Genomic DNA, 26152 nt, shown 5'->3' on the forward strand with positions numbered 1-26152 from the left:
CCTGGCCTATGCCGGACACATCTTAGGGAGAGAGAGCGAGAGGGAGACAAACCCACGCCTACACAAGACATTTTGTCACCCAAGCCAACCCTTGAAAAGGCTGCTTTGCAGAGCAAAAACAAGAAGAATGGTGCGTTTTGCAGCCGCCGCCCACTGCAATGAATCTGAATAACTCCTCCTTTAGGGCGCAAGCAACTCCCCTCCCCCTTGCAGTCTTTCCAATTCACGATACAAAAAGACGGACAGGACAGGTTGCCTGACTTTCCGTCACTGCCACCCTTTGCCATCCTTACCCGTAGAAAGCCCTTTCATCATCCCCAAACCCTAATCTTTTCCCTTTCCTTCCCAGCCCCCAAACCCTGCCCTCTGTACCTTTCTCACCACCCGCTTCCCTTCTCCTGTCATCCCCCTACCACCCGGGAAAAAAAGAGATTGCCCCCTCCTTCCACTAGCCCACCCTCCCACCCAAAGAACAACTTCTTCTGCGCAGCTTGTTTTCTAGGCAGCAGCGCTATTGTGATGTCATCGGGGGGCATTGTGACAAGCCGCCAGTGTTCCGTCTCTTCATGTTGTGCACTGTTCAAACCGAAAATACATCAACAGGCAGGCTACAGAAAAGCTTACTAACAAAGGTTAGAGATGGGCTTTCTCAGAGGGCTTTTTACAGTTTGTCTATTCCCAATTAGCCGGTTTAGTATACTTAATGAAAGTACTAATTCTTTCATAGGCCGCCCATTCTTAGTATTTGACGTTCAGGTAACAACAGGTAACTTTATTTGGAGTGGAAGCAGAGAGATAACACCAGATGCCAATTGTAGATCCTCTCACACCTGTGGTCACTGCAGCATCTGACTCCACTTTGTCCAAAAGGGATCTATTCCATTCAATTACACATGATCTAGATTAGACTGACAACAAGATACTGCACGGGACATAGCAGAGTTGGTGAAGTTGAGTGGTGATGAGTTTGCTATTTGGATGAATAAAGCAAGTAAAAAGTGTGTTAGATAAAAATTCATTTCAATTCGCTAATCGGGCTAATATGAATCAGGTGAATCGAGTTCTGCTTTTGGAAACTGGGTTAAGAAGGGGTGCACCGTTCCTGGAGGTACTGCAATACCAGGTCAATGCGTGGAGTGGACAGAGCAAGCTCTTTTTCCATCTCCCTGTTCTAAAAATCCATTTAATATATGGTCCCCAGATAGGGGACGTATCAGATATTAAACTGATAAGAACAGATACTACACTTGATCTTAGCCAAAAGGCCGAGAAGCGATAACCAGAATTGGTTTGGGCCTCGAGTGGCACCCTGGCCTATGCCGGACACATCTTAGGGAGAGAGAGCGAGAGGGAGACAAACCCACGCCTACACAAGACATTTTGTCACCCAAGCCAACCCTTGAAAAGGCTGCTTTGCAGAGCAAAAACAAGAAGAATGGTGCGTTTTGCAGCCGCCGCCCACTGCAATGAATCTGAATAACTCCTCCTTTAGGGCGCAAGCAACTCCCCTCCCCCTTGCAGTCTTTCCAATTCACGATACAAAAAGACGGACAGGACAGGTTGCCTGACTTTCCGTCACTGCCACCCTTTGCCATCCTTACCCGTAGAAAGCCCTTTCATCATCCCCAAACCCTAATCTTTTCCCTTTCCTTCCCAGCCCCCAAACCCTGCCCTCTGTACCTTTCTCACCACCCGCTTCCCTTCTCCTGTCATCCCCCTACCACCCGGGAAAAAAAGAGATTGCCCCCTCCTTCCACTAGCCCACCCTCCCACCCAAAGAACAACTTCTTCTGCGCAGCTTGTTTTCTAGGCAGCAGCGCTATTGTGATGTCATCGGGGGGCATTGTGACAAGCCGCCAGTGTTCCGTCTCTTCATGTTGTGCACTGTTCAAACCGAAAATACATCAACAGGCAGGCTACAGAAAAGCTTACTAACAAAGGTTAGAGAGGGGCTTTCTCAGAGGGCTTTTTACAGTTTGTCTATTCCCAATTAGCCGGTTTAGTATACTTAATGAAAGTACTAATTCTTTCATAGGCCGCCCATTCTTAGTATTTGACGTTCAGGTAACAACAGGTAACTTTATTTGGAGTGGAAGCAGAGAGATAACACCAGATGCCAATTGTAGATCCTCTCACACCTGTGGTCACTGCAGCATCTGACTCCACTTTGTCCAAAAGGGATCTATTCCATTCAATTACACATGATCTAGATTAGACTGACAACAAGATACTGCACGGGACATAGCAGAGTTGGTGAAGTTGAGTGGTGATGAGTTTGCTATTTGGATGAATAAAGCAAGTAAAAAGTGTGTTAGATAAAAATTCATTTCAATTCGCTAATCGGGCTAATATGAATCAGGTGAATCGAGTTCTGCTTTTGGAAACTGGGTTAAGAAGGGGTGCACCGTTCCTGGAGGTACTGCAATACCAGGTCAATGCGTGGAGTGGACAGAGCAAGCTCTTTTTCCATCTCCCTGTTCTAAAAATCCATTTAATATATGGTCCCCAGATAGGGGACGTATCAGATATTAAACTGATAAGAACAGATACTACACTTGATCTTAGCCAAAAGGCCGAGAAGCGATAACCAGAATTGGTTTGGGCCTCGAGTGGCACCCTGGCCTATGCCGGACACATCTTAGGGAGAGAGAGCGAGAGGGAGACAAACCCACGCCTACACAAGACATTTTGTCACCCAAGCCAACCCTTGAAAAGGCTGCTTTGCAGAGCAAAAACAAGAAGAATGGTGCGTTTTGCAGCCGCCGCCCACTGCAATGAATCTGAATAACTCCTCCTTTAGGGCGCAAGCAACTCCCCTCCCCCTTGCAGTCTTTCCAATTCACGATACAAAAAGACGGACAGGACAGGTTGCCTGACTTTCCGTCACTGCCACCCTTTGCCATCCTTACCCGTAGAAAGCCCTTTCATCATCCCCAAACCCTAATCTTTTCCCTTTCCTTCCCAGCCCCCAAACCCTGCCCTCTGTACCTTTCTCACCACCCGCTTCCCTTCTCCTGTCATCCCCCTACCACCCGGGAAAAAAAGAGATTGCCCCCTCCTTCCACTAGCCCACCCTCCCACCCAAAGAACAACTTCTTCTGCGCAGCTTGTTTTCTAGGCAGCAGCGCTATTGTGATGTCATCGGGGGGCATTGTGACAAGCCGCCAGTGTTCCGTCTCTTCATGTTGTGCACTGTTCAAACCGAAAATACATCAACAGGCAGGCTACAGAAAAGCTTACTAACAAAGGTTAGAGAGGGGCTTTCTCAGAGGGCTTTTTACAGTTTGTCTATTCCCAATTAGCCGGTTTAGTATACTTAATGAAAGTACTAATTCTTTCATAGGCCGCCCATTCTTAGTATTTGACGTTCAGGTAACAACAGGTAACTTTATTTGGAGTGGAAGCAGAGAGATAACACCAGATGCCAATTGTAGATCCTCTCACACCTGTGGTCACTGCAGCATCTGACTCCACTTTGTCCAAAAGGGATCTATTCCATTCAATTACACATGATCTAGATTAGACTGACAACAAGATACTGCACGGGACATAGCAGAGTTGGTGAAGTTGAGTGGTGATGAGTTTGCTATTTGGATGAATAAAGCAAGTAAAAAGTGTGTTAGATAAAAATTCATTTCAATTCGCTAATCGGGCTAATATGAATCAGGTGAATCGAGTTCTGCTTTTGGAAACTGGGTTAAGAAGGGGTGCACCGTTCCTGGAGGTACTGCAATACCAGGTCAATGCGTGGAGTGGACAGAGCAAGCTCTTTTTCCATCTCCCTGTTCTAAAAATCCATTTAATATATGGTCCCCAGATAGGGGACGTATCAGATATTAAACTGATAAGAACAGATACTACACTTGATCTTAGCCAAAAGGCCGAGAAGCGATAACCAGAATTGGTTTGGGCCTCGAGTGGCACCCTGGCCTATGCCGGACACATCTTAGGGAGAGAGAGCGAGAGGGAGACAAACCCACGCCTACACAAGACATTTTGTCACCCAAGCCAACCCTTGAAAAGGCTGCTTTGCAGAGCAAAAACAAGAAGAATGGTGCGTTTTGCAGCCGCCGCCCACTGCAATGAATCTGAATAACTCCTCCTTTAGGGCGCAAGCAACTCCCCTCCCCCTTGCAGTCTTTCCAATTCACGATACAAAAAGACGGACAGGACAGGTTGCCTGACTTTCCGTCACTGCCACCCTTTGCCATCCTTACCCGTAGAAAGCCCTTTCATCATCCCCAAACCCTAATCTTTTCCCTTTCCTTCCCAGCCCCCAAACCCTGCCCTCTGTACCTTTCTCACCACCCGCTTCCCTTCTCCTGTCATCCCCCTACCACCCGGGAAAAAAAGAGATTGCCCCCTCCTTCCACTAGCCCACCCTCCCACCCAAAGAACAACTTCTTCTGCGCAGCTTGTTTTCTAGGCAGCAGCGCTATTGTGATGTCATCGGGGGGCATTGTGACAAGCCGCCAGTGTTCCGTCTCTTCATGTTGTGCACTGTTCAAACCGAAAATACATCAACAGGCAGGCTACAGAAAAGCTTACTAACAAAGGTTAGAGAGGGGCTTTCTCAGAGGGCTTTTTACAGTTTGTCTATTCCCAATTAGCCGGTTTAGTATACTTAATGAAAGTACTAATTCTTTCATAGGCCGCCCATTCTTAGTATTTGACGTTCAGGTAACAACAGGTAACTTTATTTGGAGTGGAAGCAGAGAGATAACACCAGATGCCAATTGTAGATCCTCTCACACCTGTGGTCACTGCAGCATCTGACTCCACTTTGTCCAAAAGGGATCTATTCCATTCAATTACACATGATCTAGATTAGACTGACAACAAGATACTGCACGGGACATAGCAGAGTTGGTGAAGTTGAGTGGTGATGAGTTTGCTATTTGGATGAATAAAGCAAGTAAAAAGTGTGTTAGATAAAAATTCATTTCAATTCGCTAATCGGGCTAATATGAATCAGGTGAATCGAGTTCTGCTTTTGGAAACTGGGTTAAGAAGGGGTGCACCGTTCCTGGAGGTACTGCAATACCAGGTCAATGCGTGGAGTGGACAGAGCAAGCTCTTTTTCCATCTCCCTGTTCTAAAAATCCATTTAATATATGGTCCCCAGATAGGGGACGTATCAGATATTAAACTGATAAGAACAGATACTACACTTGATCTTAGCCAAAAGGCCGAGAAGCGATAACCAGAATTGGTTTGGGCCTCGAGTGGCACCCTGGCCTATGCCGGACACATCTTAGGGAGAGAGAGCGAGAGGGAGACAAACCCACGCCTACACAAGACATTTTGTCACCCAAGCCAACCCTTGAAAAGGCTGCTTTGCAGAGCAAAAACAAGAAGAATGGTGCGTTTTGCAGCCGCCGCCCACTGCAATGAATCTGAATAACTCCTCCTTTAGGGCGCAAGCAACTCCCCTCCCCCTTGCAGTCTTTCCAATTCACGATACAAAAAGACGGACAGGACAGGTTGCCTGACTTTCCGTCACTGCCACCCTTTGCCATCCTTACCCGTAGAAAGCCCTTTCATCATCCCCAAACCCTAATCTTTTCCCTTTCCTTCCCAGCCCCCAAACCCTGCCCTCTGTACCTTTCTCACCACCCGCTTCCCTTCTCCTGTCATCCCCCTACCACCCGGGAAAAAAAGAGATTGCCCCCTCCTTCCACTAGCCCACCCTCCCACCCAAAGAACAACTTCTTCTGCGCAGCTTGTTTTCTAGGCAGCAGCGCTATTGTGATGTCATCGGGGGGCATTGTGACAAGCCGCCAGTGTTCCGTCTCTTCATGTTGTGCACTGTTCAAACCGAAAATACATCAACAGGCAGGCTACAGAAAAGCTTACTAACAAAGGTTAGAGAGGGGCTTTCTCAGAGGGCTTTTTACAGTTTGTCTATTCCCAATTAGCCGGTTTAGTATACTTAATGAAAGTACTAATTCTTTCATAGGCCGCCCATTCTTAGTATTTGACGTTCAGGTAACAACAGGTAACTTTATTTGGAGTGGAAGCAGAGAGATAACACCAGATGCCAATTGTAGATCCTCTCACACCTGTGGTCACTGCAGCATCTGACTCCACTTTGTCCAAAAGGGATCTATTCCATTCAATTACACATGATCTAGATTAGACTGACAACAAGATACTGCACGGGACATAGCAGAGTTGGTGAAGTTGAGTGGTGATGAGTTTGCTATTTGGATGAATAAAGCAAGTAAAAAGTGTGTTAGATAAAAATTCATTTCAATTCGCTAATCGGGCTAATATGAATCAGGTGAATCGAGTTCTGCTTTTGGAAACTGGGTTAAGAAGGGGTGCACCGTTCCTGGAGGTACTGCAATACCAGGTCAATGCGTGGAGTGGACAGAGCAAGCTCTTTTTCCATCTCCCTGTTCTAAAAATCCATTTAATATATGGTCCCCAGATAGGGGACGTATCAGATATTAAACTGATAAGAACAGATACTACACTTGATCTTAGCCAAAAGGCCGAGAAGCGATAACCAGAATTGGTTTGGGCCTCGAGTGGCACCCTGGCCTATGCCGGACACATCTTAGGGAGAGAGAGCGAGAGGGAGACAAACCCACGCCTACACAAGACATTTTGTCACCCAAGCCAACCCTTGAAAAGGCTGCTTTGCAGAGCAAAAACAAGAAGAATGGTGCGTTTTGCAGCCGCCGCCCACTGCAATGAATCTGAATAACTCCTCCTTTAGGGCGCAAGCAACTCCCCTCCCCCTTGCAGTCTTTCCAATTCACGATACAAAAAGACGGACAGGACAGGTTGCCTGACTTTCCGTCACTGCCACCCTTTGCCATCCTTACCCGTAGAAAGCCCTTTCATCATCCCCAAACCCTAATCTTTTCCCTTTCCTTCCCAGCCCCCAAACCCTGCCCTCTGTACCTTTCTCACCACCCGCTTCCCTTCTCCTGTCATCCCCCTACCACCCGGGAAAAAAAGAGATTGCCCCCTCCTTCCACTAGCCCACCCTCCCACCCAAAGAACAACTTCTTCTGCGCAGCTTGTTTTCTAGGCAGCAGCGCTATTGTGATGTCATCGGGGGGCATTGTGACAAGCCGCCAGTGTTCCGTCTCTTCATGTTGTGCACTGTTCAAACCGAAAATACATCAACAGGCAGGCTACAGAAAAGCTTACTAACAAAGGTTAGAGAGGGGCTTTCTCAGAGGGCTTTTTACAGTTTGTCTATTCCCAATTAGCCGGTTTAGTATACTTAATGAAAGTACTAATTCTTTCATAGGCCGCCCATTCTTAGTATTTGACGTTCAGGTAACAACAGGTAACTTTATTTGGAGTGGAAGCAGAGAGATAACACCAGATGCCAATTGTAGATCCTCTCACACCTGTGGTCACTGCAGCATCTGACTCCACTTTGTCCAAAAGGGATCTATTCCATTCAATTACACATGATCTAGATTAGACTGACAACAAGATACTGCACGGGACATAGCAGAGTTGGTGAAGTTGAGTGGTGATGAGTTTGCTATTTGGATGAATAAAGCAAGTAAAAAGTGTGTTAGATAAAAATTCATTTCAATTCGCTAATCGGGCTAATATGAATCAGGTGAATCGAGTTCTGCTTTTGGAAACTGGGTTAAGAAGGGGTGCACCGTTCCTGGAGGTACTGCAATACCAGGTCAATGCGTGGAGTGGACAGAGCAAGCTCTTTTTCCATCTCCCTGTTCTAAAAATCCATTTAATATATGGTCCCCAGATAGGGGACGTATCAGATATTAAACTGATAAGAACAGATACTACACTTGATCTTAGCCAAAAGGCCGAGAAGCGATAACCAGAATTGGTTTGGGCCTCGAGTGGCACCCTGGCCTATGCCGGACACATCTTAGGGAGAGAGAGCGAGAGGGAGACAAACCCACGCCTACACAAGACATTTTGTCACCCAAGCCAACCCTTGAAAAGGCTGCTTTGCAGAGCAAAAACAAGAAGAATGGTGCGTTTTGCAGCCGCCGCCCACTGCAATGAATCTGAATAACTCCTCCTTTAGGGCGCAAGCAACTCCCCTCCCCCTTGCAGTCTTTCCAATTCACGATACAAAAAGACGGACAGGACAGGTTGCCTGACTTTCCGTCACTGCCACCCTTTGCCATCCTTACCCGTAGAAAGCCCTTTCATCATCCCCAAACCCTAATCTTTTCCCTTTCCTTCCCAGCCCCCAAACCCTGCCCTCTGTACCTTTCTCACCACCCGCTTCCCTTCTCCTGTCATCCCCCTACCACCCGGGAAAAAAAGAGATTGCCCCCTCCTTCCACTAGCCCACCCTCCCACCCAAAGAACAACTTCTTCTGCGCAGCTTGTTTTCTAGGCAGCAGCGCTATTGTGATGTCATCGGGGGGCATTGTGACAAGCCGCCAGTGTTCCGTCTCTTCATGTTGTGCACTGTTCAAACCGAAAATACATCAACAGGCAGGCTACAGAAAAGCTTACTAACAAAGGTTAGAGAGGGGCTTTCTCAGAGGGCTTTTTACAGTTTGTCTATTCCCAATTAGCCGGTTTAGTATACTTAATGAAAGTACTAATTCTTTCATAGGCCGCCCATTCTTAGTATTTGACGTTCAGGTAACAACAGGTAACTTTATTTGGAGTGGAAGCAGAGAGATAACACCAGATGCCAATTGTAGATCCTCTCACACCTGTGGTCACTGCAGCATCTGACTCCACTTTGTCCAAAAGGGATCTATTCCATTCAATTACACATGATCTAGATTAGACTGACAACAAGATACTGCACGGGACATAGCAGAGTTGGTGAAGTTGAGTGGTGATGAGTTTGCTATTTGGATGAATAAAGCAAGTAAAAAGTGTGTTAGATAAAAATTCATTTCAATTCGCTAATCGGGCTAATATGAATCAGGTGAATCGAGTTCTGCTTTTGGAAACTGGGTTAAGAAGGGGTGCACCGTTCCTGGAGGTACTGCAATACCAGGTCAATGCGTGGAGTGGACAGAGCAAGCTCTTTTTCCATCTCCCTGTTCTAAAAATCCATTTAATATATGGTCCCCAGATAGGGGACGTATCAGATATTAAACTGATAAGAACAGATACTACACTTGATCTTAGCCAAAAGGCCGAGAAGCGATAACCAGAATTGGTTTGGGCCTCGAGTGGCACCCTGGCCTATGCCGGACACATCTTAGGGAGAGAGAGCGAGAGGGAGACAAACCCACGCCTACACAAGACATTTTGTCACCCAAGCCAACCCTTGAAAAGGCTGCTTTGCAGAGCAAAAACAAGAAGAATGGTGCGTTTTGCAGCCGCCGCCCACTGCAATGAATCTGAATAACTCCTCCTTTAGGGCGCAAGCAACTCCCCTCCCCCTTGCAGTCTTTCCAATTCACGATACAAAAAGACGGACAGGACAGGTTGCCTGACTTTCCGTCACTGCCACCCTTTGCCATCCTTACCCGTAGAAAGCCCTTTCATCATCCCCAAACCCTAATCTTTTCCCTTTCCTTCCCAGCCCCCAAACCCTGCCCTCTGTACCTTTCTCACCACCCGCTTCCCTTCTCCTGTCATCCCCCTACCACCCGGGAAAAAAAGAGATTGCCCCCTCCTTCCACTAGCCCACCCTCCCACCCAAAGAACAACTTCTTCTGCGCAGCTTGTTTTCTAGGCAGCAGCGCTATTGTGATGTCATCGGGGGGCATTGTGACAAGCCGCCAGTGTTCCGTCTCTTCATGTTGTGCACTGTTCAAACCGAAAATACATCAACAGGCAGGCTACAGAAAAGCTTACTAACAAAGGTTAGAGAGGGGCTTTCTCAGAGGGCTTTTTACAGTTTGTCTATTCCCAATTAGCCGGTTTAGTATACTTAATGAAAGTACTAATTCTTTCATAGGCCGCCCATTCTTAGTATTTGACGTTCAGGTAACAACAGGTAACTTTATTTGGAGTGGAAGCAGAGAGATAACACCAGATGCCAATTGTAGATCCTCTCACACCTGTGGTCACTGCAGCATCTGACTCCACTTTGTCCAAAAGGGATCTATTCCATTCAATTACACATGATCTAGATTAGACTGACAACAAGATACTGCACGGGACATAGCAGAGTTGGTGAAGTTGAGTGGTGATGAGTTTGCTATTTGGATGAATAAAGCAAGTAAAAAGTGTGTTAGATAAAAATTCATTTCAATTCGCTAATCGGGCTAATATGAATCAGGTGAATCGAGTTCTGCTTTTGGAAACTGGGTTAAGAAGGGGTGCACCGTTCCTGGAGGTACTGCAATACCAGGTCAATGCGTGGAGTGGACAGAGCAAGCTCTTTTTCCATCTCCCTGTTCTAAAAATCCATTTAATATATGGTCCCCAGATAGGGGACGTATCAGATATTAAACTGATAAGAACAGATTTTTGATTTAATGAAGCTTTCCAAAGCACCACAAAAAATGCATGACCGAAGTCACACCAAAAACAGTGCAAAGGCTAGGATTCGTGTGGACCCCACCGTGAGGAGAGGGTCCCCAAAAATCAACCCCGTCCCTCCGAACCAGAAGGCCACAGCAAGGGTCAGGGATCTTCGGTGCTCCCCCAAGCCGAAGCCTGGTTGAGCCTTGTCGTTGCTCCCAGCGTCCACCCAGGCATCTTACCCAAGTGGAGTAGAGAGCTACTAGTTATTGGTTTCGCAGCCGAAACTGCCCGGACCGTCAACCGGTGTTGGTTTCTCAGCCCAAGGCTAACCGGACCTCCAACCGGGTGTTGGTTTCTCAGCCGAAGCTGACCCAGACCTCCAACCGGGTGTTGGTTTCTCAGCCGAAGCTGACCCGGACCTCCAACCGGGTGTTAGTTTCTCAGCCCAAAGCTGACCAGACCTCTAAGAACAGATACTACACTTGATCTTAGCCAAAAGGCCGAGAAGCGATAACCAGAATTGGTTTGGGCCTCGAGTGGCACCCTGGCCTATGCCGGACACATCTTAGGGAGAGAGAGCGAGAGGGAGACAAACCCACGCCTACACAAGACATTTTGTCACCCAAGCCAACCCTTGAAAAGGCTGCTTTGCAGAGCAAAAACAAGAAGAATGGTGCGTTTTGCAGCCGCCGCCCACTGCAATGAATCTGAATAACTCCTCCTTTAGGGCGCAAGCAACTCCCCTCCCCCTTGCAGTCTTTCCAATTCACGATACAAAAAGACGGACAGGACAGGTTGCCTGACTTTCCGTCACTGCCACCCTTTGCCATCCTTACCCGTAGAAAGCCCTTTCATCATCCCCAAACCCTAATCTTTTCCCTTTCCTTCCCAGCCCCCAAACCCTGCCCTCTGTACCTTTCTCACCACCCGCTTCCCTTCTCCTGTCATCCCCCTACCACCCGGGAAAAAAAGAGATTGCCCCCTCCTTCCACTAGCCCACCCTCCCACCCAAAGAACAACTTCTTCTGCGCAGCTTGTTTTCTAGGCAGCAGCGCTATTGTGATGTCATCGGGGGGCATTGTGACAAGCCGCCAGTGTTCCGTCTCTTCATGTTGTGCACTGTTCAAACCGAAAATACATCAACAGGCAGGCTACAGAAAAGCTTACTAACAAAGGTTAGAGAGGGGCTTTCTCAGAGGGCTTTTTACAGTTTGTCTATTCCCAATTAGCCGGTTTAGTATACTTAATGAAAGTACTAATTCTTTCATAGGCCGCCCATTCTTAGTATTTGACGTTCAGGTAACAACAGGTAACTTTATTTGGAGTGGAAGCAGAGAGATAACACCAGATGCCAATTGTAGATCCTCTCACACCTGTGGTCACTGCAGCATCTGACTCCACTTTGTCCAAAAGGGATCTATTCCATTCAATTACACATGATCTAGATTAGACTGACAACAAGATACTGCACGGGACATAGCAGAGTTGGTGAAGTTGAGTGGTGATGAGTTTGCTATTTGGATGAATAAAGCAAGTAAAAAGTGTGTTAGATAAAAATTCATTTCAATTCGCTAATCGGGCTAATATGAATCAGGTGAATCGAGTTCTGCTTTTGGAAACTGGGTTAAGAAGGGGTGCACCGTTCCTGGAGGTACTGCAATACCAGGTCAATGCGTGGAGTGGACAGAGCAAGCTCTTTTTCCATCTCCCTGTTCTAAAAATCCATTTAATATATGGTCCCCAGATAGGGGACGTATCAGATATTAAACTGATAAGAACAGATTTTTTTTTTTTAACTTGGAAGTACCTAAAACAAGGTACACCCGTTTATTATTGGATATAAAAGTACATTACATTAAAAACATTCCATTTTACAACATTTTCTGTGATTACATCTGTATCTCAATTACAGAATATCAAAACATCATTTACATTTGTATTGCATATAGTAAGCAGTCTACATATTACAAGTCCTTTACACTGCAGGGCTTCACTCCTATAAAGAACACTATCCACAATTCCTTTACACTCAACCTATAAATTATATACAAAAATTGTTCCTTTAAATTGCGGAGTTCCACTCCTTTACAAACCACTGTTTCGATAAAATGACATTCTTCTTCTTGTCCAGAATATAATACAGATACATATCACTAAAAGCCAAATCTATAACATCCTGCACAGATATAACATCATGCTTAAAAAGAAGGATGTTCCTGGCCTTCCACAGAGCTTCCTTGACTGTGCTGATTGTCTTCCATGCGATGATCTTCTTATTGACGGTGGTACATTCCACATACCCAAATAAAACAGACTCAAAAGTCAGATCTCTGATGTCCGTCATTTTTTGCAATAAAGGAAAAATTCGTGTCCATATTTGTCGTGCAAAAGAACAAGTCCATAAAATATGTAGTACCGTCTCATCTCCGAAGCATCTTTCCCTTGGACATCTGGCAGTAGTCACAAGTCCTCTTCTGTGTTGGAATGCTCTGCATGGAAGACAATCATGCACACAGCTCCAGGCCAGGTCCTTCTGGGAATTAAAAAGGTACGATGCATTAATATTTTGAAATATTTCAACACACTTAATTTCATTAAAATTCCCAATCTGTGTTATTGGCTGTTTATCCTTAAAACACTTTAAAATCTTCTTGCTGTCTTTTATATCCTCTACAATTTTCCCTTTCAAATCATAAGAATTAACAATAGTTTCCAAAATAACATAACTATCTGGCATATTAAAAGCGTACGGGGAACTTAAAACCGTTTGAAACCAACCAAGACGTCTCATAAAATAACCCGTATTAAAACGAATAAAATATGACCAGTAGTTAGATTTTGAAAGGGCATTAAAACACAAAACAAAAAACCTTATATAAACAAAAGCTCTAAAATCTGGAAAATCTTTGCCACCTTTTTCTTTAGGTTTAATTACCACTTCTCTTTTTAATTTCTCCATCTTAGAATTCCAAAAAAAAGTAAAACACGCTTTGATGATCTGGTTAAAAATTCGTGTGGGAGGAGGGAAGACAAGGCTCAAATACAACAACAGAGGAAGAATGACCATTTTTATAATCAGAACCTTCCCCTCCATCGTCAGCTTTCGTAGCCTCCACATACACAGCTTTTGATTCACCTTTTGTGCAATGACCTCCCAACTTTCTTTCCCTTTATTTGTCTCATTAAAAATCACCCCTAAAATCTTCACAGACTCACATTCAGGTACTGGAATATCATTTAGTGTCATATTCCCCACATTTAGAATACCGCTTTTGTTTAAATTAACCTTAAAACCAGACCCACAACAAAAATATTCTACCTGTTTCAACGCTTTCCTAATAGACAGAGCATCTTTACAAATTACCACCACATCATCCATGTAACCCGTTACCTTAGCTTCCAAACCACCTCCCCCCGGCAACGGGATACCACGGATCTGTTTATCTCTCCTTAAAGCACAAAGTAACGGTTCAAGGGCACACACAAATAATAAAGGGGACAATGGGCAACCTTGTTTAACCCCAGAGTTTAAAACCACCTCCTTCGTTTTAAAACCATTAACTAAAATTTTACTTGTACAATTGTGATAAAATGCTTTAAGAGACAATAAAAATCCTTCAGGTATTCCCATGCGTGATAAAACCTTAAATAGGAACTGATGTGACACTCTGTCAAAGGCTTTCTCGAAGTCTAAGGACAGGACCGCCAACTGACTCCCCCTTGACTTTGTGTCATCAATCACATCTTTGATTAAATTTAAGTTTTCCCACACACTCCTTCCCGGTATACCGCACACTTGATTTATATGAATTATATTCTCTATCACTTTTTTCAATCTAGTTGCACATATTTTTGCCAGTATTTTGTAATCACAATTTAAAAGAGTGATAGGTCTCCAATTTTTTAGACTAGATTTGTCTCCTATTTTATGTATGAGGGAAACCTCACCCCTCCTCCATGAGGTGGGGAGAATTTTTGTTCTAAAAACCTCACTAAAAACAGAAAACAAATCCTCTTGTAAAATGTCATAAAAGGTGGAATAAAACTCTATAGGTATGCCATCGGGTCCCGGTACTTTACCAGCCTTAAAACTCCCCACCGCGTCTGATACCTCTTCCTCACTCAGGTCCTGTATTAAAAATTCTTGTGAAACAGGGTCAAGACTGATGGAAATATCATCTAAAATACTTTCTGTAAAACAATTATCAATACTTTTTGTGTTAAAAAGCTCAGAATAATACTCATACACTTTGGCTAAAATCCCCTCTATATTTTGTTCACCTTCCATAGAGTTGATAAAAACCCGCTTTTCCACCATACATTTAAAAAAATACCTCGAACAAGTTTCATTATTTTCAATATGTTTAACCTTAGCATGAAAAATAAGCTCTTTCCCTTTTTGTTCTAGTGTGTGGTGGATTTCATTTTTTAGGTCACTAATATCTTTCTCCACATCCATATCATTATTTCTTAATTTATATAAGGTTTGTAACCTGGTAGTAAGTTGGGTATAAAATTCTCTCTTTTCCTTTACCTTCTGTGCTCCTGCCTTAATAAAAAAATCTTTTATATTTTTTTTCATTTTTTCCCACCACCTGCTGATGGGAATACGAGGGTCTCTTATTCTCTTAAAATATAAATAGAAATTAGTAAAATCAGTTAAAATTTGAGGGTCTTCTAAAAGGGAGATATTTAACTTCCAAGAACCTTTCCCTTTTTTAAAAAGATCATCATGTTTTACATGAAAGGATAATAATTTATGGTCAGAAAATGCATTAGTTAGAAGCTCACATTTAAAAGGCAGCACGGACTTTGAGCAGAAAATAAAATCAATCCTGGAGCTACAGTTAACATTACTCCATGTTACCCAGTCCTGCAATGGTAAATCTCTATTACATTCCTTAAAAACATCGTTTAATCTAAAATCCAGCACAATGTTTCTAAGCATAAAAGAAGTTTTATCATAATTTCTGCTTGTTGCGCTGGAAATTCTTTTCTCACCACCAAGAATGCAATTAAAATCACCTGCTAAAACCATCGGGGTAGAGTCATTAAGAAATAAGGGTAACATATCTAACATTTCAGCTCTTTCTTGCTTGTCTGCGGATCCATAAAAATTTAAAAATTGCCATTTGTAACCATCAATAATAGCTTGAACTAATAAAATTCTGCCAGGTAAAATCTCTTGAACAGAATCAATAAACACATTCCCCCTAAAAAGAATGGCGACCCCTGCTGACTTGGACCCATTTGACCCCGACCACACTGAGGGTCCATACGTCCAATCTTTCTGATACTCATGGTAATTTAAACTGTGTGATATAGAACACTCTTGTAAAAAGAATACAGTTGCAGTCAGAGTAGTAAGAAAATCAAACAACGCCACTCTTTTTGCCTGTGTTTTAAGCCCTCTCACATTTAGAGACACACCCTTAACCCCTGCCATAAGAGAAAAGAAGAAGGATAATTAAATATTTCTAAACTCTTACCTCAGCTGGTTCAGACGTCTCCTTCAGAGTAGGATAGATCGTCGGAGATGACCGTTTGCAAGGAGTCCGTATCTGAGGACTCCCCATTGGTTAACGTCTCAGGCTGCACACCTCCCGGGACAGACTGAGTTCTCATACTAGTAATTTGCATCTGGTCAGCTGACCCGTCTCCCTGCTCCAGACACTCCATCCCATCTCCTTTAAGGGAATAGTCAGGGAGAGTCTCATCGAGCACACGCGCCTCGGGTGTAATCAGCACATTGACCGGGGTCTCCGGGATCACGGAGGCAGCCACCCCAGTCCCCATCTCCATTTCTGAAGAGGGTAGGGTAACTCCCTCCTGCTGACACGCCATTGGGTTCCCACCATCATCCGGAGGGTCCGGAGGGGGTACTACCTCAGGTTCCCTCTGAGACCCCTGCAACTTACGTCTCTTTGGTCCAGAAGTCTGGCATCTGGGAGTCATCCCGGGAGTACACGAAGACGAGGATTGGCCTTTGGCAGATACTTCTGGCCTCTCTACGGAGGCCGCCTCCGGCCTTCTGCCCTGCCGTTCCCTCCTTTCCTTCGCCATTTCATCCGACACGGGGACGCCTTCTGCAGCCTGAGTTTGTTTGCTTGGCTCATCTCCGTCTCTCTCTCCATCCTCCCTTCCCACAGGCCTGTCCGAACCAGCCGAGGGTTGGTCAGGGGCCGAGGGCTTCTCCACTCGTGATTTTCCCCAGACATTCCTGTAGGGACATTTGAAAAAAGAGTGAGTGTTTGACATACAATTAGTACATATGCTTCCTTTTGGACATTTATCAGTCTTATGATCTTTACCTCCACAAGAAACACAAGTCACATCACAATCAGAATGTCCATATTTTTTACATTTACGACAAAAGGGAGGCATACCATTAAAAAAAAGGTCGCCATTCGTATTACCTATTTTAAAACGGGCTGGAGGTAAACGTATACCTCCTGCTACCGTAGGGTCCTTAATACAAGTGACAACATACCTCCATTTACTACTCCATATGCCACATTCATTCATTACCTTCCCTTGACACACCACCTTGGAAAAAAAATTATTAAGGAATGAAGTAATCTCAGTCTCAGTCACATAAGGAGAGTAAATTTTAACAATAAGAATCTTTACATCGTCAATTTTGTGTTCTACAATAGTTATACCTTTAAGGGATGGTTTCTTTTGGAAAATCACATCCGGATCCTTAGTTTTAGTACAGAAATCTCGGTGGATACCCTCTCCTGTAAAGGTAATATCGAACACACCTCGTCGAGGGTAGTCCTGGATGGCCAAGATTTCCTGTTTACGCACTGAGAAGGTGCGTTCAAGCACCTCTCCCACGACATATCTTAGGCCACGACCATCACTCCCTCCTTTATCGAAGTATACCCGTACCGTATGCTTTAGGCGAGCATAGGTGGGAATATCGCCAGGATCCGCATCCATGGCAACGGGGGATTTTCCGCAACAAAATACTCACTGGAAAATCCAAAGATAATCCAGATGAGCGATCGCAACTCGTTGTCTGGGGACTAAGCCCACCTCCCAAAAGCAGCAGAGGATTGGATCCCACTACAAGAGTGGGACCCGCACCTAAGGCCAAAAGGCGGGGTACCCCAGACACCTAATGTGCTACAACCAGATGCTAGCAGGATTACCAACACCAGATCGCAGCCAAAAGGCCGAGAAGCGATAACCAGAATTGGTTTGGGCCTCGAGTGGCACCCTGGCCTATGCCGGACACATCTTAGGGAGAGAGAGCGAGAGGGAGACAAACCCACGCCTACACAAGACATTTTGTCACCCAAGCCAACCCTTGAAAAGGCTGCTTTGCAGAGCAAAAACAAGAAGAATGGTGCGTTTTGCAGCCGCCGCCCACTGCAATGAATCTGAATAACTCCTCCTTTAGGGCGCAAGCAACTCCCCTCCCCCTTGCAGTCTTTCCAATTCACGATACAAAAAGACGGACAGGACAGGTTGCCTGACTTTCCGTCACTGCCACCCTTTGCCATCCTTACCCGTAGAAAGCCCTTTCATCATCCCCAAACCCTAATCTTTTCCCTTTCCTTCCCAGCCCCCAAACCCTGCCCTCTGTACCTTTCTCACCACCCGCTTCCCTTCTCCTGTCATCCCCCTACCACCCGGGAAAAAAAGAGATTGCCCCCTCCTTCCACTAGCCCACCCTCCCACCCAAAGAACAACTTCTTCTGCGCAGCTTGTTTTCTAGGCAGCAGCGCTATTGTGATGTCATCGGGGGGCATTGTGACAAGCCGCCAGTGTTCCGTCTCTTCATGTTGTGCACTGTTCGAACCGAAAATACATCAACAGGCAGGCTACAGAAAAGCTTACTAACAAAGGTTAGAGAGGGGCTTTCTCAGAGGGCTTTTTACAGTTTGTCTATTCCCAATTAGCCGGTTTAGTATACTTAATGAAAGTACTAATTCTTTCATAGGCCGCCCATTCTTAGTATTTGACGTTCAGGTAACAACAGGTAACTTTATTTGGAGTGGAAGCAGAGAGATAACACCAGATGCCAATTGTAGATCCTCTCACACCTGTGGTCACTGCAGCATCTGACTCCACTTTGTCCAAAAGGGATCTATTCCATTCAATTACACATGATCTAGATTAGACTGACAACAAGATACTGCACGGGACATAGCAGAGTTGGTGAAGTTGAGTGGTGATGAGTTTGCTATTTGGATGAATAAAGCAAGTAAAAAGTGTGTTAGATAAAAATTCATTTCAATTCGCTAATCGGGCTAATATGAAACAGGTGAATCGAGTTCTGCTTTTGGAAACTGGGTTAAGAAGGGGTGCACCGTTCCTGGAGGTACTGCAATACCAGGTCAATGCGTGGAGTGGACAGAGCAAGCTCTTTTTCCATCTCCCTGTTCTAAAAATCCATTTAATATATGGTCCCCAGATAGGGGACGTATCAGATATTAAACTGATAAGAACAGATACTACACTTGATCTTAGCCAAAAGGCCGAGAAGCGATAACCAGAATTGGTTTGGGCCTCGAGTGGCACCCTGGCCTATGCCGGACACATCTTAGGGAGAGAGAGCGAGAGGGAGACAAACCCACGCCTACACAAGACATTTTGTCACCCAAGCCAACCCTTGAAAAGGCTGCTTTGCAGAGCAAAAACAAGAAGAATGGTGCGTTTTGCAGCCGCCGCCCACTGCAATGAATCTGAATAACTCCTCCTTTAGGGCGCAAGCAACTCCCCTCCCCCTTGCAGTCTTTCCAATTCACGATACAAAAAGACGGACAGGACAGGTTGCCTGACTTTCCGTCACTGCCACCCTTTGCCATCCTTACCCGTAGAAAGCCCTTTCATCATCCCCAAACCCTAATCTTTTCCCTTTCCTTCCCAGCCCCCAAACCCTGCCCTCTGTACCTTTCTCACCACCCGCTTCCCTTCTCCTGTCATCCCCCTACCACCCGGGAAAAAAAGAGATTGCCCCCTCCTTCCACTAGCCCACCCTCCCACCCAAAGAACAACTTCTTCTGCGCAGCTTGTTTTCTAGGCAGCAGCGCTATTGTGATGTCATCGGGGGGCATTGTGACAAGCCGCCAGTGTTCCGTCTCTTCATGTTGTGCACTGTTCAAACCGAAAATACATCAACAGGCAGGCTACAGAAAAGCTTACTAACAAAGGTTAGAGAGGGGCTTTCTCAGAGGGCTTTTTACAGTTTGTCTATTCCCAATTAGCCGGTTTAGTATACTTAATGAAAGTACTAATTCTTTCATAGGCCGCCCATTCTTAGTATTTGACGTTCAGGTAACAACAGGTAACTTTATTTGGAGTGGAAGCAGAGAGATAACACCAGATGCCAATTGTAGATCCTCTCACACCTGTGGTCACTGCAGCATCTGACTCCACTTTGTCCAAAAGGGATCTATTCCATTCAATTACACATGATCTAGATTAGACTGACAACAAGATACTGCACGGGACATAGCAGAGTTGGTGAAGTTGAGTGGTGATGAGTTTGCTATTTGGATGAATAAAGCAAGTAAAAAGTGTGTTAGATAAAAATTCATTTCAATTCGCTAATCGGGCTAATATGAATCAGGTGAATCGAGTTCTGCTTTTGGAAACTGGGTTAAGAAGGGGTGCACCGTTCCTGGAGGTACTGCAATACCAGGTCAATGCGTGGAGTGGACAGAGCAAGCTCTTTTTCCATCTCCCTGTTCTAAAAATCCATTTAATATATGGTCCCCAGATAGGGGACGTATCAGATATTAAACTGATAAGAACAGATACTACACTTGATCTTAGCCAAAAGGCCGAGAAGCGATAACCAGAATTGGTTTGGGCCTCGAGTGGCACCCTGGCCTATGCCGGACACATCTTAGGGAGAGAGAGCGAGAGGGAGACAAACCCACGCCTACACAAGACATTTTGTCACCCAAGCCAACCCTTGAAAAGGCTGCTTTGCAGAGCAAAAACAAGAAGAATGGTGCGTTTTGCAGCCGCCGCCCACTGCAATGAATCTGAATAACTCCTCCTTTAGGGCGCAAGCAACTCCCCTCCCCCTTGCAGTCTTTCCAATTCACGATACAAAAAGACGGACAGGACAGGTTGCCTGACTTTCCGTCACTGCCACCCTTTGCCATCCTTACCCGTAGAAAGCCCTTTCATCATCCCCAAACCCTAATCTTTTCCCTTTCCTTCCCAGCCCCCAAACCCTGCCCTCTGTACCTTTCTCACCACCCGCTTCCCTTCTCCTGTCATCCCCCTACCACCCGGGAAAAAAAGAGATTGCCCCCTCCTTCCACTAGCCCACCCTCCCACCCAAAGAACAACTTCTTCTGCGCAGCTTGTTTTCTAGGCAGCAGCGCTATTGTGATGTCATCGGGGGGCATTGTGACAAGCCGCCAGTGTTCCGTCTCTTCATGTTGTGCACTGTTCAAACCGAAAATACATCAACAGGCAGGCTACAGAAAAGCTTACTAACAAAGGTTAGAGAGGGGCTTTCTCAGAGGGCTTTTTACAGTTTGTCTATTCCCAATTAGCCGGTTTAGTATACTTAATGAAAGTACTAATTCTTTCATAGGCCGCCCATTCTTAGTATTTGACGTTCAGGTAACAACAGGTAACTTTATTTGGAGTGGAAGCAGAGAGATAACACCAGATGCCAATTGTAGATCCTCTCACACCTGTGGTCACTGCAGCATCTGACTCCACTTTGTCCAAAAGGGATCTATTCCATTCAATTACACATGATCTAGATTAGACTGACAACAAGATACTGCACGGGACATAGCAGAGTTGGTGAAGTTGAGTGGTGATGAGTTTGCTATTTGGATGAATAAAGCAAGTAAAAAGTGTGTTAGATAAAAATTCATTTCAATTCGCTAATCGGGCTAATATGAATCAGGTGAATCGAGTTCTGCTTTTGGAAACTGGGTTAAGAAGGGGTGCACCGTTCCTGGAGGTACTGCAATACCAGGTCAATGCGTGGAGTGGACAGAGCAAACTCTTTTTCCATCTCCCTGTTCTAAAAATCCATTTAATATATGGTCCCCAGATAGGGGACGTATCAGATATTAAACTGATAAGAACAGATACTACACTTGATCTTAGCCAAAAGGCCGAGAAGCGATAACCAGAATTGGTTTGGGCCTCGAGTGGCACCCTGGCCTATGCCGGACACATCTTAGGGAGAGAGAGCGAGAGGGAGACAAACCCACGCCTACACAAGACATTTTGTCACCCAAGCCAACCCTTGAAAAGGCTGCTTTGCAGAGCAAAAACAAGAAGAATGGTGCGTTTTGCAGCCGCCGCCCACTGCAATGAATCTGAATAACTCCTCCTTTAGGGCGCAAGCAACTCCCCTCCCCCTTGCAGTCTTTCCAATTCACGATACAAAAAGACGGACAGGACAGGTTGCCTGACTTTCCGTCACTGCCACCCTTTGCCATCCTTACCCGTAGAAAGCCCTTTCATCATCCCCAAACCCTAATCTTTTCCCTTTCCTTCCCAGCCCCCAAACCCTGCCCTCTGTACCTTTCTCACCACCCGCTTCCCTTCTCCTGTCATCCCCCTACCACCCGGGAAAAAAAGAGATTGCCCCCTCCTTCCACTAGCCCACCCTCCCACCCAAAGAACAACTTCTTCTGCGCAGCTTGTTTTCTAGGCAGCAGCGCTATTGTGATGTCATCGGGGGGCATTGTGACAAGCCGCCAGTGTTCCGTCTCTTCATGTTGTGCACTGTTCAAACCGAAAATACATCAACAGGCAGGCTACAGAAAAGCTTACTAACAAAGGTTAGAGAGGGGCTTTCTCAGAGGGCTTTTTACAGTTTGTCTATTCCCAATTAGCCGGTTTAGTATACTTAATGAAAGTACTAATTCTTTCATAGGCCGCCCATTCTTAGTATTTGACGTTCAGGTAACAACAGGTAACTTTATTTGGAGTGGAAGCAGAGAGATAACACCAGATGCCAATTGTAGATCCTCTCACACCTGTGGTCACTGCAGCATCTGACTCCACTTTGTCCAAAAGGGATCTATTCCATTCAATTACACATGATCTAGATTAGACTGACAACAAGATACTGCACGGGACATAGCAGAGTTGGTGAAGTTGAGTGGTGATGAGTTTGCTATTTGGATGAATAAAGCAAGTAAAAAGTGTGTTAGATAAAAATTCATTTCAATTCGCTAATCGGGCTAATATGAATCAGGTGAATCGAGTTCTGCTTTTGGAAACTGGGTTAAGAAGGGGTGCACCGTTCCTGGAGGTACTGCAATACCAGGTCAATGCGTGGAGTGGACAGAGCAAGCTCTTTTTCCATCTCCCTGTTCTAAAAATCCATTTAATATATGGTCCCCAGATAGGGGACGTATCAGATATTAAACTGATAAGAACAGATACTACACTTGATCTTAGCCAAAAGGCCGAGAAGCGATAACCAGAATTGGTTTGGGCCTCGAGTGGCACCCTGGCCTATGCCGGACACATCTTAGGGAGAGAGAGCGAGAGGGAGACAAACCCACGCCTACACAAGACATTTTGTCACCCAAGCCAACCCTTGAAAAGGCTGCTTTGCAGAGCAAAAACAAGAAGAATGGTGCGTTTTGCAGCCGCCGCCCACTGCAATGAATCTGAATAACTCCTCCTTTAGGGCGCAAGCAACTCCCCTCCCCCTTGCAGTCTTTCCAATTCACGATACAAAAAGACGGACAGGACAGGTTGCCTGACTTTCCGTCACTGCCACCCTTTGCCATCCTTACCCGTAGAAAGCCCTTTCATCATCCCCAAACCCTAATCTTTTCCCTTTCCTTCCCAGTCCCCAAACCCTGCCCTCTGTACCTTTCTCACCACCCGCTTCCCTTCTCCTGTCATCCCCCTACCACCCGGGAAAAAAAGAGATTGCCCCCTCCTTCCACTAGCCCACCCTCCCACCCAAAGAACAACTTCTTCTGCGCAGCTTGTTTTCTAGGCAGCAGCGCTATTGTGATGTCATCGGGGGGCATTGTGACAAGCCGCCAGTGTTCCGTCTCTTCATGTTGTGCACTGTTCAAACCGAAAATACATCAACAGGCAGGCTACAGAAAAGCTTACTAACAAAGGTTAGAGAGGGGCTTTCTCAGAGGGCTTTTTACAGTTTGTCTATTCCCAATTAGCCGGTTTAGTATACTTAATGAAAGTACTAATTCTTTCATAGGCCGCCCATTCTTAGTATTTGACGTTCAGGTAACAACAGGTAACTTTATTTGGAGTGGAAGCAGAGAGATAACACCAGATGCCAATTGTAGATCCTCTCACACCTGTGGTCACTGCAGCATCTGACTCCACTTTGTCCAAAAGGGATCTATTCCATTCAATTACACATGATCTAGATTAGACTGACAACAAGATACTGCACGGGACATAGCAGAGTTGGTGAAGTTGAGTGGTGATGAGTTTGCTATTTGGATGAATAAAGCAAGTAAAAAGTGTGTTAGATAAAAATTCATTTCAATTCGCTAATCGGGCTAATATGAATCAGGTGAATCGAGTTCTGCTTTTGGAAACTGGGTTAAGAAGGGGTGCACCGTTCCTGGAGGTACTGCAATACCAGGTCAATGCGTGGAGTGGACAGAGCAAGCTCTTTTTCCATCTCCCTGTTCTAAAAATCCATTTAATATATGGTCCCCAGATAGGGGACGTATCAGATATTAAACTGATAAGAACAGATACTACACTTGATCTTAGCCAAAAGGCCGAGAAGCGATAACCAGAATTGGTTTGGGCCTCGAGTGGCACCCTGGCCTATGCCGGACACATCTTAGGGAGAGAGAGCGAGAGGGAGACAAACCCACGCCTACACAAGACATTTTGTCACCCAAGCCAACCCTTGAAAAGGCTGCTTTGCAGAGCAAAAACAAGAAGAATGGTGCGTTTTGCAGCCGCCGCCCACTGCAATGAATCTGAATAACTCCTCCTTTAGGGCGCAAGCAACTCCCCTCCCCCTTGCAGTCTTTCCAATTCACGATACAAAAAGACGGACAGGACAGGTTGCCTGACTTTCCGTCACTGCCACCCTTTGCCATCCTTACCCGTAGAAAGCCCTTTCATCATCCCCAAACCCTAATCTTTTCCCTTTCCTTCCCAGCCCCCAAACCCTGCCCTCTGTACCTTTCTCACCACCCGCTTCCCTTCTCCTGTCATCCCCCTACCACCCGGGAAAAAAAGAGATTGCCCCCTCCTTCCACTAGCCCACCCTCCCACCCAAAGAACAACTTCTTCTGCGCAGCTTGTTTTCTAGGCAGCAGCGCTATTGTGATGTCATCGGGGGGCATTGTGACAAGCCGCCAGTGTTCCGTCTCTTCATGTTGTGCACTGTTCAAACCGAAAATACATCAACAGGCAGGCTACAGAAAAGCTTACTAACAAAGGTTAGAGAGGGGCTTTCTCAGAGGGCTTTTTACAGTTTGTCTATTCCCAATTAGCCGGTTTAGTATACTTAATGAAAGTACTAATTCTTTCATAGGCCGCCCATTCTTAGTATTTGACGTTCAGGTAACAACAGGTAACTTTATTTGGAGTGGAAGCAGAGAGATAACACCAGATGCCAATTGTAGATCCTCTCACACCTGTGGTCACTGCAGCATCTGACTCCACTTTGTCCAAAAGGGATCTATTCCATTCAATTACACATGATCTAGATTAGACTGACAACAAGATACTGCACGGGACATAGCAGAGTTGGTGAAGTTGAGTGGTGATGAGTTTGCTATTTGGATGAATAAAGCAAGTAAAAAGTGTGTTAGATAAAAATTCATTTCAATTCGCTAATCGGGCTAATATGAATCAGGTGAATCGAGTTCTGCTTTTGGAAACTGGGTTAAGAAGGGGTGCACCGTTCCTGGAGGTACTGCAATACCAGGTCAATGCGTGGAGTGGACAGAGCAAGCTCTTTTTCCATCTCCCTGTTCTAAAAATCCATTTAATATATGGTCCCCAGATAGGGGACGCATCAGATATTAAACTGATAAGAACAGATACTACACTTGATCTTAGCCAAAAGGCCGAGAAGCGATAACCAGAATTGGTTTGGGCCTCGAGTGGCACCCTGGCCTATGCCGGACACATCTTAGGGAGAGAGAGCGAGAGGGAGACAAACCCACGCCTACACAAGACATTTTGTCACCCAAGCCAACCCTTGAAAAGGCTGCTTTGCAGAGCAAAAACAAGAAGAATGGTGCGTTTTGCAGCCGCCGCCCACTGCAATGAATCTGAATAACTCCTCCTTTAGGGCGCAAGCAACTCCCCTCCCCCTTGCAGTCTTTCCAATTCACGATACAAAAAGACGGACAGGACAGGTTGCCTGACTTTCCGTCACTGCCACCCTTTGCCATCCTTACCCGTAGAAAGCCCTTTCATCATCCCCAAACCCTAATCTTTTCCCTTTCCTTCCCAGCCCCCAAACCCTGCCCTCTGTACCTTTCTCACCACCCGCTTCCCTTCTCCTGTCATCCCCCTACCACCCGGGAAAAAAAGAGATTGCCCCCTCCTTCCACTAGCCCACCCTCCCACCCAAAGAACAACTTCTTCTGCGCAGCTTGTTTTCTAGGCAGCAGCGCTATTGTGATGTCATCGGGGGGCATTGTGACAAGCCGCCAGTGTTCCGTCTCTTCATGTTGTGCACTGTTCAAACCGAAAATACATCAACAGGCAGGCTACAGAAAAGCTTACTAACAAAGGTTAGAGAGGGGCTTTCTCAGAGGGCTTTTTACAGTTTGTCTATTCCCAATTA

The 26152-nt window shown here is 45.5% G+C and overlaps 15 non-coding genes and 1 pseudogene across 15 annotated transcripts; all 16 read right to left on the bottom strand.

Annotated features, from left to right (window-relative positions):
- Window positions 1-1086: 1086 nt before the first annotated feature.
- On the bottom strand, window positions 1087-1277 carry LOC142276327 (U2 spliceosomal RNA). The gene has a single exon (XR_012739791.1). It is a non-coding gene; the product is annotated as a U2 spliceosomal RNA (small nuclear RNA).
- Window positions 1278-2394: 1117 nt separating this feature from the next.
- Window positions 2395-2585, bottom strand: LOC142276339 (U2 spliceosomal RNA). The gene has a single exon (XR_012739802.1). It is a non-coding gene; the product is annotated as a U2 spliceosomal RNA (small nuclear RNA).
- A 1117-nt stretch (window positions 2586-3702) lies between these two features.
- Window positions 3703-3893, bottom strand: LOC142276351 (U2 spliceosomal RNA). Its single transcript, XR_012739813.1, has one exon. It is a non-coding gene; the product is annotated as a U2 spliceosomal RNA (small nuclear RNA).
- A 1117-nt stretch (window positions 3894-5010) lies between these two features.
- Window positions 5011-5201, bottom strand: LOC142276361 (U2 spliceosomal RNA). Its single transcript, XR_012739820.1, has one exon. It is a non-coding gene; the product is annotated as a U2 spliceosomal RNA (small nuclear RNA).
- A 1117-nt stretch (window positions 5202-6318) lies between these two features.
- Window positions 6319-6509, bottom strand: LOC142276362 (U2 spliceosomal RNA). The gene has a single exon (XR_012739821.1). It is a non-coding gene; the product is annotated as a U2 spliceosomal RNA (small nuclear RNA).
- A 1117-nt stretch (window positions 6510-7626) lies between these two features.
- Window positions 7627-7817, bottom strand: LOC142276328 (U2 spliceosomal RNA). Its single transcript, XR_012739792.1, has one exon. It is a non-coding gene; the product is annotated as a U2 spliceosomal RNA (small nuclear RNA).
- A 1117-nt stretch (window positions 7818-8934) lies between these two features.
- LOC142276329 (U2 spliceosomal RNA) lies at window positions 8935-9125 on the bottom strand. The gene has a single exon (XR_012739793.1). It is a non-coding gene; the product is annotated as a U2 spliceosomal RNA (small nuclear RNA).
- A 1117-nt stretch (window positions 9126-10242) lies between these two features.
- Window positions 10243-10435, bottom strand: LOC142276355 (U2 spliceosomal RNA). The gene has a single exon (XR_012739816.1). It is a non-coding gene; the product is annotated as a U2 spliceosomal RNA (small nuclear RNA).
- Window positions 10436-10819: 384 nt separating this feature from the next.
- LOC142276360 (U2 spliceosomal RNA) lies at window positions 10820-10907 on the bottom strand (annotated as a pseudogene).
- A 1117-nt stretch (window positions 10908-12024) lies between these two features.
- Window positions 12025-12212, bottom strand: LOC142276358 (U2 spliceosomal RNA). Its single transcript, XR_012739819.1, has one exon. It is a non-coding gene; the product is annotated as a U2 spliceosomal RNA (small nuclear RNA).
- A 6493-nt stretch (window positions 12213-18705) lies between these two features.
- On the bottom strand, window positions 18706-18896 carry LOC142276331 (U2 spliceosomal RNA). The gene has a single exon (XR_012739794.1). It is a non-coding gene; the product is annotated as a U2 spliceosomal RNA (small nuclear RNA).
- A 1117-nt stretch (window positions 18897-20013) lies between these two features.
- Window positions 20014-20204, bottom strand: LOC142276332 (U2 spliceosomal RNA). The gene has a single exon (XR_012739795.1). It is a non-coding gene; the product is annotated as a U2 spliceosomal RNA (small nuclear RNA).
- Window positions 20205-21321: 1117 nt separating this feature from the next.
- Window positions 21322-21512, bottom strand: LOC142276353 (U2 spliceosomal RNA). The gene has a single exon (XR_012739814.1). It is a non-coding gene; the product is annotated as a U2 spliceosomal RNA (small nuclear RNA).
- Window positions 21513-22629: 1117 nt separating this feature from the next.
- Window positions 22630-22820, bottom strand: LOC142276333 (U2 spliceosomal RNA). Its single transcript, XR_012739796.1, has one exon. It is a non-coding gene; the product is annotated as a U2 spliceosomal RNA (small nuclear RNA).
- A 1117-nt stretch (window positions 22821-23937) lies between these two features.
- Window positions 23938-24128, bottom strand: LOC142276334 (U2 spliceosomal RNA). The gene has a single exon (XR_012739797.1). It is a non-coding gene; the product is annotated as a U2 spliceosomal RNA (small nuclear RNA).
- A 1117-nt stretch (window positions 24129-25245) lies between these two features.
- On the bottom strand, window positions 25246-25436 carry LOC142276350 (U2 spliceosomal RNA). The gene has a single exon (XR_012739812.1). It is a non-coding gene; the product is annotated as a U2 spliceosomal RNA (small nuclear RNA).
- Between the last annotated feature and the right edge of the window lie 716 nt (window positions 25437-26152).

The sequence above is a fragment of the Anomaloglossus baeobatrachus genome, unplaced genomic scaffold (genome assembly GCF_048569485.1).
Source record: "Anomaloglossus baeobatrachus isolate aAnoBae1 unplaced genomic scaffold, aAnoBae1.hap1 Scaffold_3968, whole genome shotgun sequence".
Lineage (NCBI taxonomy): Eukaryota > Metazoa > Chordata > Amphibia > Anura > Aromobatidae > Anomaloglossus > Anomaloglossus baeobatrachus.